Source organism: Miscanthus floridulus, chromosome 3, assembly GCF_019320115.1.
Source record: "Miscanthus floridulus cultivar M001 chromosome 3, ASM1932011v1, whole genome shotgun sequence".
NCBI lineage: Eukaryota > Viridiplantae > Streptophyta > Magnoliopsida > Poales > Poaceae > Miscanthus > Miscanthus floridulus.
In genome coordinates, this window is record NC_089582.1 from 55,352,827 (window position 1) to 55,371,807 (window position 18,981).

The 18,981-nt window shown below is 40.7% G+C and overlaps 1 non-coding gene and 1 pseudogene across 1 annotated transcript; both read left to right on the forward strand.

The window, feature by feature from the left end:
* The first annotated feature begins 6,295 nt into the window (after positions 1-6,295).
* TRNAK-UUU (transfer RNA lysine (anticodon UUU)) lies at positions 6,296-6,367 on the forward strand. The gene has a single exon. It is a non-coding gene; the product is annotated as a tRNA-Lys (tRNA).
* An 841-nt stretch (positions 6,368-7,208) lies between these two features.
* Positions 7,209-12,446, forward strand: LOC136545765 (protein WVD2-like 2; annotated as a pseudogene).
* Positions 12,447-18,981: the final 6,535 nt, after the last annotated feature.

The following is an 18,981-nucleotide window of genomic DNA, read 5'->3' on the forward strand; positions in this document are numbered from 1 at the left end:
TATTAATTATATTTTCTGCCCAACGGTGACGTGGAATTGATACAGAAGCATCTTATTTATTTAACAAACGAGATCACTCGGCTGCATGTCAATGGGCTGCAATGCTGAATTTTTTTTAATTTTAACACTTTTTCGAACTTAATTTTAAATCTAACACTCTCGGGTTTTTTAAAACTAACACTTTTGGCCGCGCCTATTGCCCTAGCGCGGCCAAATGCCTATGCCGCGCCATGCATGGTGGCGCGGCAGAGGGCTGATGTGGCGGCGACCAGAAACGCTGGCCGCTGACGTGGCAGGGCTCTGCCGCGCCACCGATCTTGGCGCGACAGTGCCGCGCCCTGATCCATGGCGCGACAGAGCCAAATATAACCTCCGCCGCGGCCAGTCCCGCTGGCCGAGCAGCAAAACGGCCTAGGCGTCGCTCCCGCTCCCGACCGTCACCAAGCACGCCGGCCACCGCGCCACGAACGGCGGTAGCCCGGGCCTCCATTGCTGCCTCCCTCCCTTCCCTTCCATTCCCCGGCCGCCTCCCTTCATCCTCATCCTAGTTCAAGGTAATGACACATATTTTATTTTCGTTTAAATGGTGGATAGGATATTATGAATGGGAGTTAAGGTAAGTAGGAAAATTATGTTTGGGAACTATGGTGAAGATATTAGTATGAGTTTGTCAATGTTAAGGTTAATTATTTAGTTAGAAGTATGTTTGCCATGTATATTTTTGTTGTTATAATTGTTGTTTATAATATTTTAGTTGCATTGCAAATGATTTTATTTTACATTAATTTGCGTTGTTTTGATTGGTGTTTAATTTGAACCGTTTTATTAGATGGAAGACATGTTTCGGGAGCAGTTATGGTAAAAACGGGGTCGTCCTAGAGAAATGTACCCCGATGAGTCTAGCAAAGATGCCCCGTCCCTCCTGAACTCCCTATCCCTAACTATGACTATGGTCGTCCAGCTGACGTGTTTCAATCGAGACATCCAGACACAGCGGCTCGTTGCTTCTACATGTGTAGTCGTTTTAATATAAGTTGTTGTTTCCGTATATTTTTCTTCTTCATTTGTATTACTAGGTTACTAATATTTTGTTGAATTTTTGTTGTGTAGGTCCATGAGAGGTGCTTTTCCTTTTAGTGGATCGACGGTACAGACAAGTTTGACCCCAGGTACCTCTATTTTGATGATTGGTGGAGAGGGCGACATCCATGAGAGCACTTTGAGCGGTGGGTTCCACCTCCCCCTAAGCCCCACCCCCTTCAATGACGGCTAAGGAGAAGCACTTAGCCGCAGTTATACGACTCGAGGAACCTCCTCTGTGCCATTGCGGAGACCGAGCCGTGATAAACCCTGACAATACGTTGGAGTTTGTGTGTCCAAACAAGCATGAAGTAAGTGCAAAGTGCATGTGTTGAAATGTTGAGCTATATGTGTCATGTACTAATGTCACGTTATTTAGGTGTATTCAATGGCGAAGTGTCGTTTCAAGGAGTGGTTGTATGGTCCTAAGAACAAATGGCCCGAAGAACCTCTAAAAGCAAAACAAAAGAAGAAAGAAAGGTTAATTTACAAAGCACCACCAGTCAAGTGCGAATGTGGTGTTAATTCTAACTATGGCCTAGTCCATTCGGAGCTTGGAATAGGCCATTATTGCGGCCATATGGTTGAGTACGAAGAGGTTCATTATTTTTATGGTAAACATGAAATCGTATTTTGTTTCTTTTGCTAAGACATATATGATATAATATTTCTTTTGAACAGAGCACTAGGAAATGCAGGTGGGAACGTTACGATGGTCAAGCTAAGTTATTGGATGAACTGAAGAAGAGGCAACTAATTGTAAGAAAGAGGGGATATGGACCTGACTACGTCAACCTATTCGTTAAACATCACAAAGAAAAGATGCGTGAGTTTGCTAGACAGCGCGGTATTTGTAACCCGATCGATGTTGGGCTTAACAAATGGGGATTGGAGAGACGGATGACGTTAGAGGAGGAGAGGGCAAGGAAGGAGTCAAGGGAGGAGACAAGAGTAAAGATGCAGGTCTTGAACGAGCATGTTGCTGCATTATGTGCCAGTGAGTGCTTGAACGCCTATTTTCGTTGCTTGATTTTAAATGTAATATAATCACGTTGCTAACTGATTACATTTTATACATGAAGGGACTGGTTACAGCGAGGATCATGCTGCAGAGGTTGCTCGTGCAAGGTATGAGGAGAAGAAGTTAGATGAGCATAGATCATGAGCTAGTCGCACCGTTCAATCCCCGATTGTGTTGTCTGATGAGGGGGACGAGGATAAGGACAACACTGGCAGACTTAGTGAGCTAATTACTCTAGCAGAGGCGGGCTTGCAGGCGGTGGAGGATGAGGACGACACTAGCAGACTGAGCGAGCTCATCGCTCTAGCAGAGGCGGGCTTGTAGGCGAAGGAGGATAAGGACGACATTGACAGACTGAGCGAGCTCATCGCTCTAGCAGAGGTGGGCTTACAGGCGGAGGAGGATGACGATGCATTCTTCACTTAGGCCATAGCAGCCGCAGATGAAGCGGAGGCCGCTTACTACAGGCGATAGGCAAGTCAGAGCAACGCAGGTGAGCCTAGCCATAGCAACAGGGTTGTGGTTGAGGATTGGTACTCGGACGATGAGTTGCTTACTCAGTATGTTTCTGACTGAGGGTTTTTGATTGCGACATCTGTTAGTTCCATGCTTTATTAATGATCAATGTAGCCATGTAGTAGAAATTCTATTGTGTTGTCTTATATTCCATTTGAACTACTGATGTATTGTACCCATGTATCATGTACTCAGATTACCCATAATCGATCTTAAGTGATCACATCTGTTTGTATCATGCGTTAAAAATTTCTAAAATAAATGTAATCATTTGTCACGCCATAGCCCACGGCGCGTCTGTGCTATACAAAAGTACAGAACTACAAGCGGAGGTGGGCTTACAGGAGGAGGTGCTGTACAAAACTACAAGTGTTGTACAAAACGAATATGAAGCAAATAAATGGACGATAAGTTGCCATACAACATTTTCATTGGTTTATGAGTCTACAAGTTTTCGACGACAATATTCGTTCGACATAAGTTCAACATAATGAACTAAGTCCCACGACGTAATGAACCTCGTCGTCCGGTACAAGAAGGGGGTCGTTATACTCCGCATCAAGAAGGGGGATCAGCTAGTGCGGCTTGGGAGGGGTCATCCTGTTACAAAATGATAAATAAAGGGTTGGAGTATTCAAATTAACAATTTTTAGATTAACATTATGTAGCATTGCAAAATTTGAACTACTTGTTATGCAATTCGAACACAATATGAAATCACCTGTTGTCTTCTATGTCGGCTAGCCTTGTGGCTAGATTGTTTGCAAACGGAGCAAAGATTCCTGCTGTCAGTGTGTTCCCGCTGGCGGCGGAGGATGCGAGAGGCAACGCTGAGAGAAGAGCAAGGAAGAGAATGTGGCTCATGGCCATGGCCATGCGCGCGAGCGAGCGACAACTCTGACAGGAGTGTAAGACTGGAGCGCGAACATCAGTTTGCTTCAGGCCTGGTTTAGTTACTAAAAATTTTCACCCCAAACTATCACATCGAATCTTGCGGCACATATATGGAATATTAAATATAGACGAAAAAAACTAATTGCACAGTTTGGTTGAAAATCGCAAGACGAATGTTTTAAGACTAATTAGTCTATGATTAGCCATAAGTGCTACAGTAACTACCATGCGCTAATGCCGGATTAATTAGGCTTAATAAATTCGTCTCGCAGTTTCCAGACGAGCTATGTAATTAGTTTTTTTATTAGTATCCGAAAACCCCTTCCGACATCCCCGAAACATCCGATGTGACATCCAAAATTTTTCATTTCGCGAACTAAACGCAGCCTCAGTAAAGAAGGCTATGGTACTGTAGAACCTTATTCACTTTTACATAGAGCATCTCCATGGCTCTATGGTCCAGAACTTGAGTTGTAGTGCAAGCTAAAACTACCAAGCAACTAAGTGCTGACTTGCTGACATGGTTTAATGGTTTAACTACAGGGCACGGCAGCTAAAAATGTTCGATGAAACGATACCGAGTTGTCTACTACACGTCAACACTTCTTGTTGCCATTTGCCAAGTTGCCGCTTTGTTGTTCTATATGGGAGGCACCCATGGTCAGAAGTCAGAACCCCTGCTGAACATTTAAGCATGTTTACAGAGTTAATTATTAACAGGTGATCTGAGCATTTTGCACTTGCATTATTACGCGTAAGGGGTTGTTATTTATGTACTATATATATTGGTTTTGGATGCTTCAATGCTTCAGTCAAAGGCGGAGGATATATACTCCCTCGTTTCAAAACGTTGGTTATTTTGATTTTATTCCAAGTCAAATAAACTATTTTAAACTATGATCATGCTTATATAGAAAATGACAGCAACATTTACAGTATTAAATTAGTTTTATCAAATCCACCAAGAAATATGTCTTGCTATTGCATTTTACGGTATTGTATAATTTTTTCTATAAGTTTGGTTAAATGTTTAGAGAAGTTTAATTTATAACAAAATTAAAGATGTCCTATATCAAATTTAATATTGTGGTCATTCGGTTTTCAAGCATAAAACTGAGTAACATCACCGGTGTAGCGCTCCTCCAGCCTCAAGAGCCGCTTGATACAAACTAATGTACATGCTTTGTTTGTACCAATCACACTGCTGTCAGCTGATGCACATCATCAGCGCATACGTGTTGCATGCTACTGAAACTCAAAAGGGAGTATACATAACTAACTTCATTATTTTACGTGTTCTGCTAGCTAGAATTATTTTGTGAGTGACACACAACATGCACATAATAAAAACTATATATCCGATCTGATTGGGCGAAAGTTCCATGATTTTGGTATTTGTAACTAAGCTTCTGTGAACCTGACCTCAAGAAGTTCTAGTCTTGACGACTTGACCATTAGGTGCTGGAAGTTCCAGGAAGCTGAAACTACGCTATCACCAGCATATAAAATTTTGGGTTGCTTACTTAGAACAATTATTATTCTCTCCTGCTGATGAACCCATTTATTAGTTTCTCGTCCGAGTTTGGTATCAGCAAACTTAATGTACCTGATGAACCAAAATTCATGCCTGGAGATACCAAAAAAAAAAAAAGAAGCAAGAATCACCTGTACAAATGAGAAATAGCAACATATGCCTAGAAAAGGGCCTCATGCATGGTCAATGTACCAAGTTTTTTTTTTAGTTCAAATTTGAATTCTATATGGCGAACATGATGGGTTCGTGTTAAAAGACCGTTCTCATTTGAGTCCAAAGTCCAACATTGGACCTTACAGATCAAAGTGCTAGCTGAGCTGAAAGATGCAATTTTAGTACTTTTGATTTTCTTTTCATGATGGTACAAAATTGGAGTTCAAAGTCTCCAGCTTCCCTAGTGAAACACCAGGAGTGTCGTGGCTCTTCCACAAATCATGGGCGCTAACCCAAACGGACATGAGAAATGGCCTACTCCCTCCATCCCTGAAAAAAATTATATTTCTAGCTTTGTCTTAAGTCAATTTTTTAAATTTTGACCAAATTTCTAGAAAAAATCCGTCAAAATTTATGACATCAAATGAGTATCATTAGATGATGTTCATAATGTGCTTATTTTATATCATGGATGTCGTTACTCTTTTTTATAAAATTAGTAAAAAAAAATTAAGATAGCTTCACTTGCACGGATTCTATGAATTGATTTATTTGGACTACGTTTTAGTTGTCGTTTTCTTGGGAATGAGGGGGGTAATAATTTATTGAAAAATATACAGATAATTTTAATCATTATTATCAGAGAAAAGGGAGATTAATTGATACAAAAGAGAAGACATATATTGAAAGTTCAAGCAGACCTTGCTTTGCGTCATTTCGACAATATAGAATGTAGTTTGCTTATAATAGTAACAATCAAAATTTTATTACATGTTTTGCATGTAACATCAAAAACAATGTTACTTTTTTTATCGGAAAATATTGTTAATTTTAAAGTGAAAGGAGTTGCACCATGCTCTAGCTCTTTTCTTTTTGTCTGTATACGAGGGGAAACAAGGCTATATATATGTATTAGCCATATGTGAATAACACAATAAGCTTTAGAAATTAGGAGACGTAAGATGGGTTATGACGATATTAAATTAATACACAGTAGCATTATGCTTGCAGCTTCACACATAACCATAAAGGCATGCATTGCTTTGTTTTCTCCACAATTATGCCAGATAAAACTCGCACGCTCCATTATCCAATTAGCCGTCCTAGCTCAGTGGTAGAGCGCGTGGCTTTTAACCACGTGGTCGTGGGTTCGATCCCCACGGACGGCGTTTTTTGTCAGATCTGCTGAGATAAACTTCTCCTTTTATTTTTATTTTTATTTTATTTTTGTCATTTTTTCAGCTTTCCAATGTTTCTGTCATCTTGTGAACTTTTTAACTCGAACTTGCACAGGTCGCAATGTTGTAATACCGCTCCTATATTTCGAATGGTTGTAGAGACTCATGTACATCGTTGTATGATTATAAATCAAACCAAGTTTGGATAAACTTTGTTTTTGAGCTATCCATAGTTTGGAGGGTCAATATCTTATAGATTGACATACTTCTTCCTCTATTCCAAATTACAAGACATTTTAGCTCTTTTAATTGTATATCAGTTTTTTGGATGGAGAGAGTACACGAGAAAATCAGTTTGAGCGCCAAACATTACGAGTCTAAACTTACCTGGAAATTGGACAGTTTAGTGGGTCATACACTAATGCGACAAGGTTCGTTCAATGTTGAGCAGTTTCTTATCCTGTTAACAGTTTGTTTTGATCTCTCCATTTTTGGATGATTTTCTTTATTTTTTAGTGGCTCCAAGCTTGCTCTTTAGAGCTGAAATTTCTGATTTGGAAAAGGCAGCTTGCTTCTCTGGAGTGGAAGCACAAGCTGCCACCATTACCCAGGGAAAAAAGTCCTGCTCATGTGCTAATACAAGAGTTAATTAGTTGTTCTTTTCTTGGTGACCCTATAAACAATTGATGGGAGCGCCATGTTATTGTCCTTTTTGACTCTATTATTGTTCTGTTATTCTTTATGATTTGATATGTAAGGCTCTTCAAGGCTCCATCTGATTCTGCAGTACACAAATATTTATATATGTTTTTTTATAAAAAAATGCAGTGCAATGGGGAAAGAAGTTGTTGATATGTCTACTGAAGAATCAGATTGTGTAGGCCCCGTTCGGCTTACTGAATCTTGGTTGAAACTGGCTGAAAAACACTGTTCTGACTGAATTGTTGTGAGAGAAAAACACTGTTCCGGCTGAAAAAAAAACAAGCCGAACAAGTTGAATATGGGGTAAGCCGAACGGAGATGCCGGTCATGAGGAAGTTGTGAGTGCAGCCATGATGAAGATTCTTCAGGAAGGCACGAGAACCCTTATGCTATGAACTCACATATGGACAGCAACGGCCAGGAAGATGTGTCTGTAAACCCAGACCTGCTCAAGCTGATTCATGAGCAGGAGTCTTCTGTCAGCAATTCACCAGCAAAGCCTGCAGTAGCTAGACAGCAAGGTGTATGTCTAACACAAGGGTCTAGCCATACTGTCCCTGAGCCATGCACTGTTGCATCTGAAAGAAGAACATCTGGAGCAGGAAGTTGTGTTCCAATTCCTCATCCCACCAGCAGCGGGGAAAAACATTTGGATAAAAGTAGCTCCTGACCAAGAATCATGACAAAGAAGGTTTGGTAGCCATCTGTACCCTCCTTTGAACTGTACCCTTTGGGCGTCATCTACTTATCTTTGTTTCTCAGACAGTCTTATATTTGCCTTATGCTACTGTTGGCGTAAAAATATGTCGAAGCGCCTGGCACACAGCAAGTCGGAAGGATCAGCTTGATAGAGCAAGACTGGAGATCCGCTTGACTTCAACGCAGGGCTAACCGATCCTGCGAATTCCCAAATGCATGCCAGTCAATTTGACCTGCAATTGACAAAAAGAGAAAGTTTATCAGTAATTTAAGGTGGAACATGCCGGTTTTTGCCTAGACAGTTCCAAGTGTGCCATTTCGAGAGCAGCCAGACAGAGAAATCGACTAAACAGCCAATACACGAATAAATCAGCTATTAAGGACGGTAAAGCTCGTGGGTTACGATTGATTTTATGATGACAAGTACAATGCACGAAGATGTAAGTAAAATCATCAGCTAGGTGGATATTACCAGCGTAACGTATTGAGCCAATGAATCTAACGAGAAAGGATATAACATGCGAACAAATCGACTGTCCAGTACAAATGGATCTACAAATGCTCTGAATCTAATCTGTTACTATCAACAGTGAGGTTCGACCGGATCGATGGCAGCTATGATGATAATAACAAACTAAAACCGAAGAATCCATAAAACAGTCTATACATTGACAGGTTTTCTGAAAGGCATGCTATATGTGTGAAAGCACAAACGAATCGGCTGAAATAGCCGATTCAGATAAAAAATGGACTATAGCATGTAAACAATCGACTATTTAATATGGATAGACCTATAAACTTATCAGACCTAACCTGTTATCTTTAACAGTGGGGTTCGACCGAATCGATGGCAGCCATGATAAAGACAACAAATCAACCCTTTAAAATAAACAGATCTATTCACATTTAACAGAATCATGGAGACACACGGTAGGCGTTAAAGCACAGGCGATCGGCTATTTAGTCGATGCGGGCATAACAAACAGCCAGGGTCATGCCTGGTCAAAAAGCAAATCTACCAGCTAGTATCCTCCGATCTAAAATACTAATAGTTGGGGTCGACCGGATCGATACATCCATAATAGCGAGCTATGGACCAGATTCAACTAGCTAGTAAACCTTCTCAAGATCAAACATTCCTTGACCGCGTACTATGCACGACCAAGATCGAAGCAGAACAGCCGATAAAACATAATCCGTCGTTTAAAGTAAGAACCGTCGCAATGTAACATAATAAACGATGAATTAAAAGGATATGAGGCCGATCTAGATCGATCTCGATCGGGCAGGTTGATATTGCTGAAAACTAATGACAATAAGAACATCAGTAAGATCGGTAACTTGATGAATCTACCAGAAGGATGCCACCCTTAGCTAGAGCCGATAACTTGACCTTAATCTAATTCGAGCAGTGGAGGTCGAACCTAACCGATGCAGCCGTACTTGAACTAGATAATTACCGATAACTAGCTTATACTAGAACTCGCAGTGGAGGTCGAACTTAACTGATGCAGCCTTACGAACAGAAGTATAAGCCATGACGGTACTTACAGACAAGCCGGAGGTCGGCTAGACCGATGCAGCCCTGCTTGTTGAAGAACTCACCGAGATCTACACTACTACTCCTAAGGGTTGGCGTGAAGCCAAAAAAAGTAATTGATATTGATTGATTGGATGTCTGTTTATAATAGCCGGAGTCCAATATTTATACCCGAAACATAAGTATGAATCATACTCAAGTACGACTTATTACAATCTTTGATATAAGAGAAAACATTCATAACTTAAGATAACTTTGACCCTAATCTTTTTTTTTAGAGTCTGGCATTTTTCTCGACGCCAACCGTAGCTCATTGACATTATCCGCTGATGTCATCCGAAGAGAGACGATCCCTGTGCTGTATCTGAATCAGCTGATATCGATCCTTATGCAATTAATTCCTTAATGACTCAATCTTGAAAGTTTCGAGTTCCCGCGTTCTTTTTCCCAAATTTTGGTGTAAACAGCTGTCAAATTAACTTTTGGATATGAAAGTAGGCAACTTTAGTGACAAACTTTGTACTGTTTGTGGATTTGTAGAGTCCATCAGTCACACCCAGGAAGCCTCTCCAATCTGACAATACTTCTCAGTCAAGATGAGGACTCGTATTCTGTCACTTCTTCGTATCCTTTTTTCTTTTCAAATATGGATCACGTTGAATTCTCCTGTGGATCTTATTGTTCTGTCTGTTTAGTGTCTCTTTTATCTTTAATATTTTTATGCATATGAACTTTGGACGAACGCTTTTCTATGCCTTTATAACTGATTGTTAGTAAAAAAGATTGCTTCATTTGTATTCCCCAATTCCTGAGCTGTGTATAGAACTGTAACTTCAGAAGAGCTGGAAAAACTAAGACAACTGTTGCTGTTGCACCTACATTCGTCTGTGCTAATCGTGCTGAGAAGACAGGAGAGGTACATCTAATTTTGTGGTGCAATATCATGATTGCAGTTTGGCTTTAAAGAGTCAGTTGAGTAATCAAAACTTTGTTGATTCTTCAGTTTTACATAAAATTAGAAGAAAAGCGCAAGGCTTTGGAAGAGGAGAAACTCCAAGCAGAGGCTAGAAAGAGGGTAAGTCTGCTACTGTTTATTTTATGGTATTGCCTGAATATTGGTGTCTGTTTTGTTTTGTGGCGTCGTGAAGAGCACCCATTTTTGCAAAATTATTATTCCTAATACATTGGAAACTATATGCATTCTTATAAGCACTGGAATTAGAATTTTGGTGTAACTTAGTTTAACCTACCCTTTTTCCTCCACATTTTGTGGTATAAATATTTTGAACTTCATTGAGCTTAGTTTTTTTTATATGAGTTGTGTCTTGTCTCTGACTTTACTGAAATACTATCTGTTCGAGCTTTTGGAAACGACCAGTACAGCAATTTTTATTATTTCCATCTTGCTTGGTTAGTGCGGTAAAATGCAAGAAACAAGACAAGTTAGGATATGCTTGAAGCCTAGAAATGAACTAGGTTCATCCATCTTCTTATCCATTTGCATTCTTGTGTGTATAATAGCAACTATACGAGGTTTTGCACGTTGCTTCTTTGTCCAATCAATATAGTTAAATTGGTTAAGCCTTTTCTTGTATAAACACATGTACTAACCTTTAAGCTTGTGAAACTGTAGTTGTTTCTTGTGTACATGAATTGATTTTCCTTTATAATGAATATTTTGTCCCACAAAATCTGATATTTTTATTGGGAAAAGCTATATGCCTGATAACTTTAGGTACTGGCATTAGAATTGTTGAGGATGCTTGTATCTGAAGCCTGCTTACTCTTAGTATATTGTTACTGCACATAGACCTCACTTGATTGCACTAACTATGCTTCTGCCGTGTCATTTGTACATGCATATTTGATGCCTCTTGTAAACATCATTACGCTTTCACGTTTTTTATCAATAGTCTAACTTATGAAAATGCTTTGTTATCTGCCCACCAAGACGACGAAACTCCTCCTTACCAAGCCTGCTTTATGATCCTCTTTTTTATTAATCTTTTTGGGTTAACTAAAATTGCCGTTATTTCTCTTTCTTGTCCTTTTTTTTTCTAGGAAGAGGAAGAAGAAGCTCTAACAACTGAGGAAGAACTTGGTCGTCCGAGCAAAACCCATGCCAAGCTTCTACCAAGAGGGACCCCCACCAAAGGTTGAACTTAAGAAGGTAATGCATTTCCTGTTGTCTGCTATGTTATTTTAATCAATTCACTTTTTTCATTGTTCAATTGGTCTTAAATTAGATTCGTAAGTTATTCTGCTGCATCAATTCCTTAGATTTTCTTCATAATTTCATATTCATTGCTCTGGTGCTGCATCAATAGCTCCAGTTTTGTGTTTTTACTTTGTATATGTTGCTTTTCTTTGGGTGCCATGACCCTAAAGTCAAGGTTAGGGGGATCCTTATCCAATTTTGTTCCTTTGTGTTCCTGATTCTTTTATATACCTCACATTAACATATTGTATCTTGATATTTTGTGCAAGGAAAATATGCTTGAAACAACATGATTCCTGGGTTTCCAAATGCATATGACATTATTATCCTTGTGTCTGGCCATAACTGAAAATTTCAATTTTCTGGACACATAATTGTCTCTTTGCATTTGATTCTCGCAAAACAAATGATTGCCGTTTTCATCATCGACTTGGTTAGAAGAAATGTAAAAAAAATTTCACTGAACAAACTTGTAATGTTCCTACTCCAATAATGACATAAATCACCAAAAGGAGCATAAATTGTATATACAATCAGTTTAAAAATAGGTTTCTTACATTAATTTATACTTGTAACCTGTTGATTAAATTAATGGAAAGCTGTATAAGCCTGCCTGCTTTTAGCATGTACTAGTGCGAGCCTTCATTTTATTTTTTATTTTTTTTTTGCCTTTTCTTTTGCAGGTGCCTCCACTCATGCCAAGTCACCAAAGTTGACATGGAGAAAGAGCTGCAGTGACACCCCTCATACACCAGAGGGAGGAAATGGCAGTGCAGTATGCTGCCGGTTGTATTGACACAGCATTGGGAACTCCAAAGATGTTAGCAGCAAGGCACAATGTTCTCCAAAGAGCGCTTCAAAGACTGGATCAGCAACTAAATCCAGGGTCACCAAATCCAGGGAAGACCTGAAGGCTTCCATGAAGAAAGTGGGACAGCCAAGCGCCGCGAACTTCGCTTTAAAACCTAACTCATGAGGCTTTCACTCCCATGCCATTTTTCATTTTAATTTATACCTCACATCACCAAAAAGATGGCCTCATGCCCTGACAACAGTGTGTTTGTTGCTGGATTATTTTTGTATTGTCCTTGTAAGAACCTGGCTACCAAAGACCATGCGCTGTTCCGTCTTGTAAATGTGTTAGAATGTTTTGTATGGGGTAACTGGGTCAGTCCTGTGAGAACCAAGCGGGCAGCCAGATGAGCTGTTTGAGTGACATATTGTCATTGTGTGGCGGCATTCGCAGATCCTATGTATTGTATCTGAGCTGTAACTTACTGTGGGCATTGGCAAAGCGATTCTGATTGTTGTCGCAAAATTTGGTCAGGTCATGTTTCAATCAGGTATCCTTATGAATTGGAAACTGGGCTTTGTTTTATTTTTCTGTCCGAAACTTGAAACAGGAGTATGTTAACTTTCCGAAAAGAACACAGGGGCGTCACCAGTTCTGCAAACATGACTAATTTGTTGAATTAGCGATACTTTCTGGCAACATTATTCAGTTCCATGACTACCAGTAAATCCATCAGAAATCCACCACCATGATATCTACAGCCGTCAAAGGCAGCTGCAGTTCACTCAAACTGGTGTAAGCTGTAGAAGAACACTGAACTTGGAAACACAAGTTTTCAACGCGAGAAAAAGGGCATGATTTGCGCACTTGGTGTAAGGTAGTGACCTCCAAGTTTGCACGATTTGGTTGGCAAAGATCTGCCTTTCTGCAAATTGACTCTGTAAGCTGCCGTATTTTCTCCCATGTTTCTTCTGATGTGAGCTATTCGTGCAAATGGCTTACCATACATGCATGCTACCGACGACATGAGCAGCCATCGCATGTGCTCACTTTGGAGTTGGGACTATTGGTTGCTAGTGTTGTATGCCAGAAACCACGGGGTGGTGATGCGTCTGAAAATGCTCGATGTAGATTGCGCTATGGAGGAAACAGGAAAGCCACACCGGAAAAAAAGCAGAGCAGCTATCTTGAGTGGTCAAGCGAGAACTCTGACAGAGTGGAGTACATTGCTAATAAATCACCACGGAAAAAAAACACCTTTCCAAAAAGAGGCACCAAAATTAAGAAGCATTCTGAGTAGCACTACTACTGGGAGAAAATTCCTAGCAACTGCGGACATATTTAGTTTACAACAGCTTGATGTCAGTAAACGTGATCTTACTCTAGGTTCCAAGAAAACTAAAGCAAGCCCAAAGGAGCAAGTAAAAATGAATGATGGGAATAGTTACCGACAACTCAGAGACAGCAAGCCACTGTCAGTAAAAGGCTAACAAGCGAGTTAGGCTAGGCACTCGCTGTTATGCTGTCGTGCACGCTTGGTCGATGGTTATCCAGCCTTTGCCTCCAATTAGGTTGTGGTTTGACATTTGCTTCACTTGACACGCATGCTAAACTCACAGAGATGATACGGGATTTCTGGTGGGGTGTGGAAAAAGATAAGAGGAAGATGGCTTGGTTGGCATGAGACAAGATAATTCTGAAAAAATGTTGGGGTGACCTTGGTTTCAAAGATTCTCGGCTGATGGTTTTACGACTGATAAGCCGGCTGATGCTGTTTTATTGTGGAAAAAAAATACTGTATCATGTCTAATAAGCCGGGCTGATAAGTTCAAGTGAACAGGGCGTAAGGCTCTTCAACCAGGCCTTGCTTGGGTAGCAAGCCTGGAGACTCATCGTTGTCCCAAACAGTCTTTGTGCCAGGATTTTAAAGGCTAGGTACTACCCGAGAGGGCACTTAGTCGACACGGCATTCTGCACCAACCCGTGCCCGGCCTGGATTTGCTAAAGAAAGGTATTAATATTATTTGGCGAGTCGGTGACGGCAATCAAATTTGCATTTGGAGAGACCCTTGGATCCTAGGGGCGGATACATACAGAGTAACTACGCTGTGAGGAAGGAATGGTTAGCCGATTTGTTTGTTGGGATAAAAGGATAAAAAACAATGCACAATTAATCTCTCGTCTTGTCATGAATCATGAGGAGAACATCTAAGATCAGATCAGTAGTAGAAATTAACAACCACATGTGTTATGAACGACATATAGGAATATGAAGTAAAGAATCAAGCCACAGAGGAGACACACGATTTAACGTGGAAAACCTCTCCGATGTGAAGGGGAAAAACCACGGGCACCAGCCAACAACAATCTCACTATCTCAAAAGTTTTGGGTTACACGCCTATGGCGGCTTACAAGAGAATCAAGTCTCCACGAAACCCTATCAAGGGTGTATATACATCCTGAACATAACTCCAACACTCTTGAGACAAATTCATCTTGTCTCAAGATAGAAATTCATCTCATGGAAGCCTGGCCTATGTCCTGTAGTGAATTTGGAACAACTCCAACAAACTCCACCTTAAGACAAATTCATCTTGTATCATAAATCAACCTTTCATCCTGAACATAACAAAGATAGAAAACCACTGGTGCCAACAATAGTCTCTTGGACTATCCAATTAAACCAACTAAGCTTGAGCACAGCTCAAACTTAGCAACAGGAACAGGCTTTGTCATCATATCAGCAGGATTATCATGAGTACTAATCTTGCATACCTTCAGCTTACCTTCTTCAATCACATCACACACAAAATGATATTTGATATCTATGTGCTTAGTTCTCTCATAGAACATCTGATCTTTAGTGAGGTAAATTGCACTTTGACTGTCACAGTGCAAACTTATGCAAGATTCAACTCCACAAAGTTCAGCGTACAAACCTTTCAGCCAAATTAATTCTTTGCACGCTTCACAAATAGCCATATATTCTGCTTCAGTAGTAGACAAAGCAACAACTGACTGTAAAGTAGCCCTCCAACTCATAGCACAACTGCCAACAGTAAACATATAACCTGTAAGTGATCTTCGCCTGTCCAGATCAACAGCATAATTAGAATCCGGCCCAAGCCTCCGGCGACGGGCCTCCGCTTCGCTCTGTCAGAAGCCCGGTCTATATCCTGGAGTGAATTTGGAACAACTCCAACAACATGCATAATAGGCATGGCGATTTACATGGATAAGCTTCTTAAGGTGAAGAGTAAAAACCACACGACCAACCGTCCACTCGAAGCTTCCACTATGATCAACAATGGATACAAGGAGCCTTCTCTAGAGCATCTAGAGGATTACACCCTTTCAAATCTGGTGCTCTACTCAACCAATTTTTAAATCAACTTGATAAATCGAAGTACTCTAAGCAATGTTTTTCTAAACGGTAAACGGTCTTTACACGGTCGCCCTTCGTTTAGCGTTTAGGCTGTTTACACGGTGTTTAAACGAAGTAAAACGGTCTAAATGGTTTTGTACTTTAAAAAAAATACATATAATTATATATATGCATGTAAAAAATCAAGTATTCTAGCATTTATACATATTTATCTGAGTAAAAATCAATTATTTTGGTATGTATATATATTTATGCATGTGAAAAGAACCAAATATAGATATTTATGCATGTAACATATCAAGTGTACATATTTATAAATATAATAAATTTAAGTATACAAATTTATCCATACAAAACTGAACTAGATTTACCTCGTGTTCGTCTAAACAGTTGTTTAACCTGTTTAATACTGTTTATCTCCGTTCCGTTTAGGCCGTTTAGACCGTTTTTCCATTTTTTTGACCGTTTAATTTCTGTTTACCCCCTAAACAAAAAAATTTACCACCGTTTATCGTTTAGTGGTCGTTTAATTAGTCGTTTAGGCCATTTAGGCGAACACTGAGTCTAAGTGACGAACGAGTTCACCAAGTGATAAGGAACGTCCTTGAGGGTGGCCTGATCTTCACGACAATAGGTCATGAATCAAAGATAACTTGCTGCGAACAGCGGGATAACTAACTTTATACCTGACAAAGGTTGGATGCGACCAAGCGACGAGGAGAGAGGCACTGAAACCCCAAAGACTTCGACTCAATCTCCGAACGACCGCAGAACCACAATCCGGAACTAATTCACACAAAACGGTACAGCCGTACAGGAAACCGTAGAGCACGAACTAGAAGAACCCAGAGGGATCACTTCGCAAGTCCAAGAAGGACAAAGGTTTGAGTAAGGCACTCGGCAGCTCGGCTATAATATCATGTAGTTTATCAAGTCATCAAAAGGTTCCTAATAGCTTAGAGACAGGGGATATTTATACTAGGAACAACCCTCCTAGTTATGTGTGAAAACGAAATGGAGTTTTTGAAGATAGGCAATGTGAAAGGTCCCCTCGAGATGGATTCCCAAAGTGGTCTTCTCGTAACTGTTGGCCTCCAAAGTAGTGTCCACTAATCTAGCCATAACTCCTTATTGGGAAGTCCAAATGACGAACTGTTTGTTGGGTGTGAAACTAGACTCGAAGAGCTTTCCAGCCATGTGCAGCATGCACCACGAAACTTGTAGATTGTTACAGTTTTGTATGGGAAGTTGTACCAAATTCTGCCCCTGGTAGACTATTGACCTTCTGCGTCACTTTTTCCTGGGTCCGGTCATCCATCCGTGTTACTTGTCATCCACGTTACTTTTTTCTGGGTCCGGTCGTCCATCCGTGTTACTTTTCCGATGGAGCTATTTTATAGCACCGTGTCTTGAGCCTTCGGCCATGTGCCTTCCACGTCTTCATGTGCAAACCTAAGCATCATCAAGATATGACATTTAGGTAGTATAACATTCTTAGAAGTGTTAAAATTATAATCAGTTAGAAATGAATTCACCTGCTCTTGTAGTTTCTTGGCACGGCTTCTTGTAAGTCACCCTTGATTTGTATCCTTTGGACTTGAGATAGCGTGCACGGCTGGGATGTCCTCATCATCCTCCCCCTCTTGAAAAGGAGTTGTCCTCGACTCTTCCAATCAAAAGAATGGAGATAGATCGGCAACATTGAAACTTGTACTCACAGCATAAGTACTTGGAAGATCAATTTCATATGCGTTGTCATTGATCTTGCGAAGCACTTTGAATGGATCATCGGCTCGAGGCTACAACTTGCACTTGCGTTGTTCAGGAAAGAGATCCTTGTGCAAATGCACCCAAACCAAGTCTCCTGGTTCAAATAACATCTTCTTGTGACCCTTGTTGGTGCGCTTCTCATACATCTTGGTCATATTTTCAATGTTTGCTCTAGCTCGATCATGAAACTTCTTGACAAATTCAGCTTGTCTGCTTGCATCAAAGTTCATACGTTCCTACATAGGTAAAGGCAAAAGATCAATGGGAGTAGCAGGTTTGAAACCATATACAATTTTGAATGGACAAAATTTTGTGGTCATGATGAGGACATCACTTCTTCAGAGGTACCCGCTGATCCTCCAACCGTCATGCAAGGTCCAATGACCCGGGCTCGAAAGCGACAACTCAATTTAGAGGTGAGCTCGTTCTTAAGCGATACTTTTCATACTTTTGAGAATAGACTACTACCTAATGATGTTATCTTGCTTAGGAACATTGGAGAGGGTCATGAAGGACTTAGAGGAAGTGGTGGAGGTGATGATGACCAGCAAGGACGTCCAACACAAGCCGGAGGCCCAATCCAACAAGAATTCGAGTTTGCCTCGGCCTCCAGGACCAATTTGCCTTAAACTGGTCACCAGGACGCATTCGGACTCTGTTTTTGATGATTCACATATGGATAGAAAGCTAATTTGATAAGGAAGCCAATCCAAGTGGTTTCACGTCAAAAGCTATTCGGAATCAACGGGAATCATTAAAACAAGTCAGCGTCCAGAATCTACCAGGGTGCTGCAACACCGTCTTTTGGTTCGTTGGACCATGTATCGAGTTTGGGCCCATTAGGGGCGCGTCCAGGGGTTTTGCATGACCCTAGAGTCTTCATAAACAGCCGCCGCCCCTCCGTTAGGGTTTGGGTTTTGCTTAGATTATTCTGTCAAGAACAGTTTCACCGTTCATCGGTTTGTGAGACCCCAACTTCGTGAGATTAATCATTCATCTGCAATTTGGTTGTGTTCTTTCTTGTTCTTGCTTGTGTTCTTCGTTGTATAGGCAGGGATTAGCCTTCTTGGTGAGGTCAACCTAGTCCGTGACTTGGTTGATAACCAGAGGAGCTATGGTGCTAAGATTGCAGGGTTCGATCTTTCGACCTGAAGCCGGATCGGTGTGTCATTCTCCGCCACAACGATAGTTACCTCTACCTGGTGGAAGATCGGGATCCCTGTCTCCATTAAGTGGTATTAGAGCTAAGGTATACCATTAGGTTCACTTTTATTCCCTAGTTTTGAGTGTTTCGCATTCGTCCCATAGTCCAGTGCCATACTCGTTTTTCCTGTCTTATAACCTTCCGCGCCATAGCCTTTGCATATTTCAGTTTCAGAGTCCGTCGTGTTGAGTTTGTGTCCTGGTTGAGGTCTTGTTGCTGGTTAGGTCATGTTAGAGTCCAGTTCGTGTGTTTTCCCCCATCGTTTCTATCAAATCTTTGCTTCTGTGACTAAT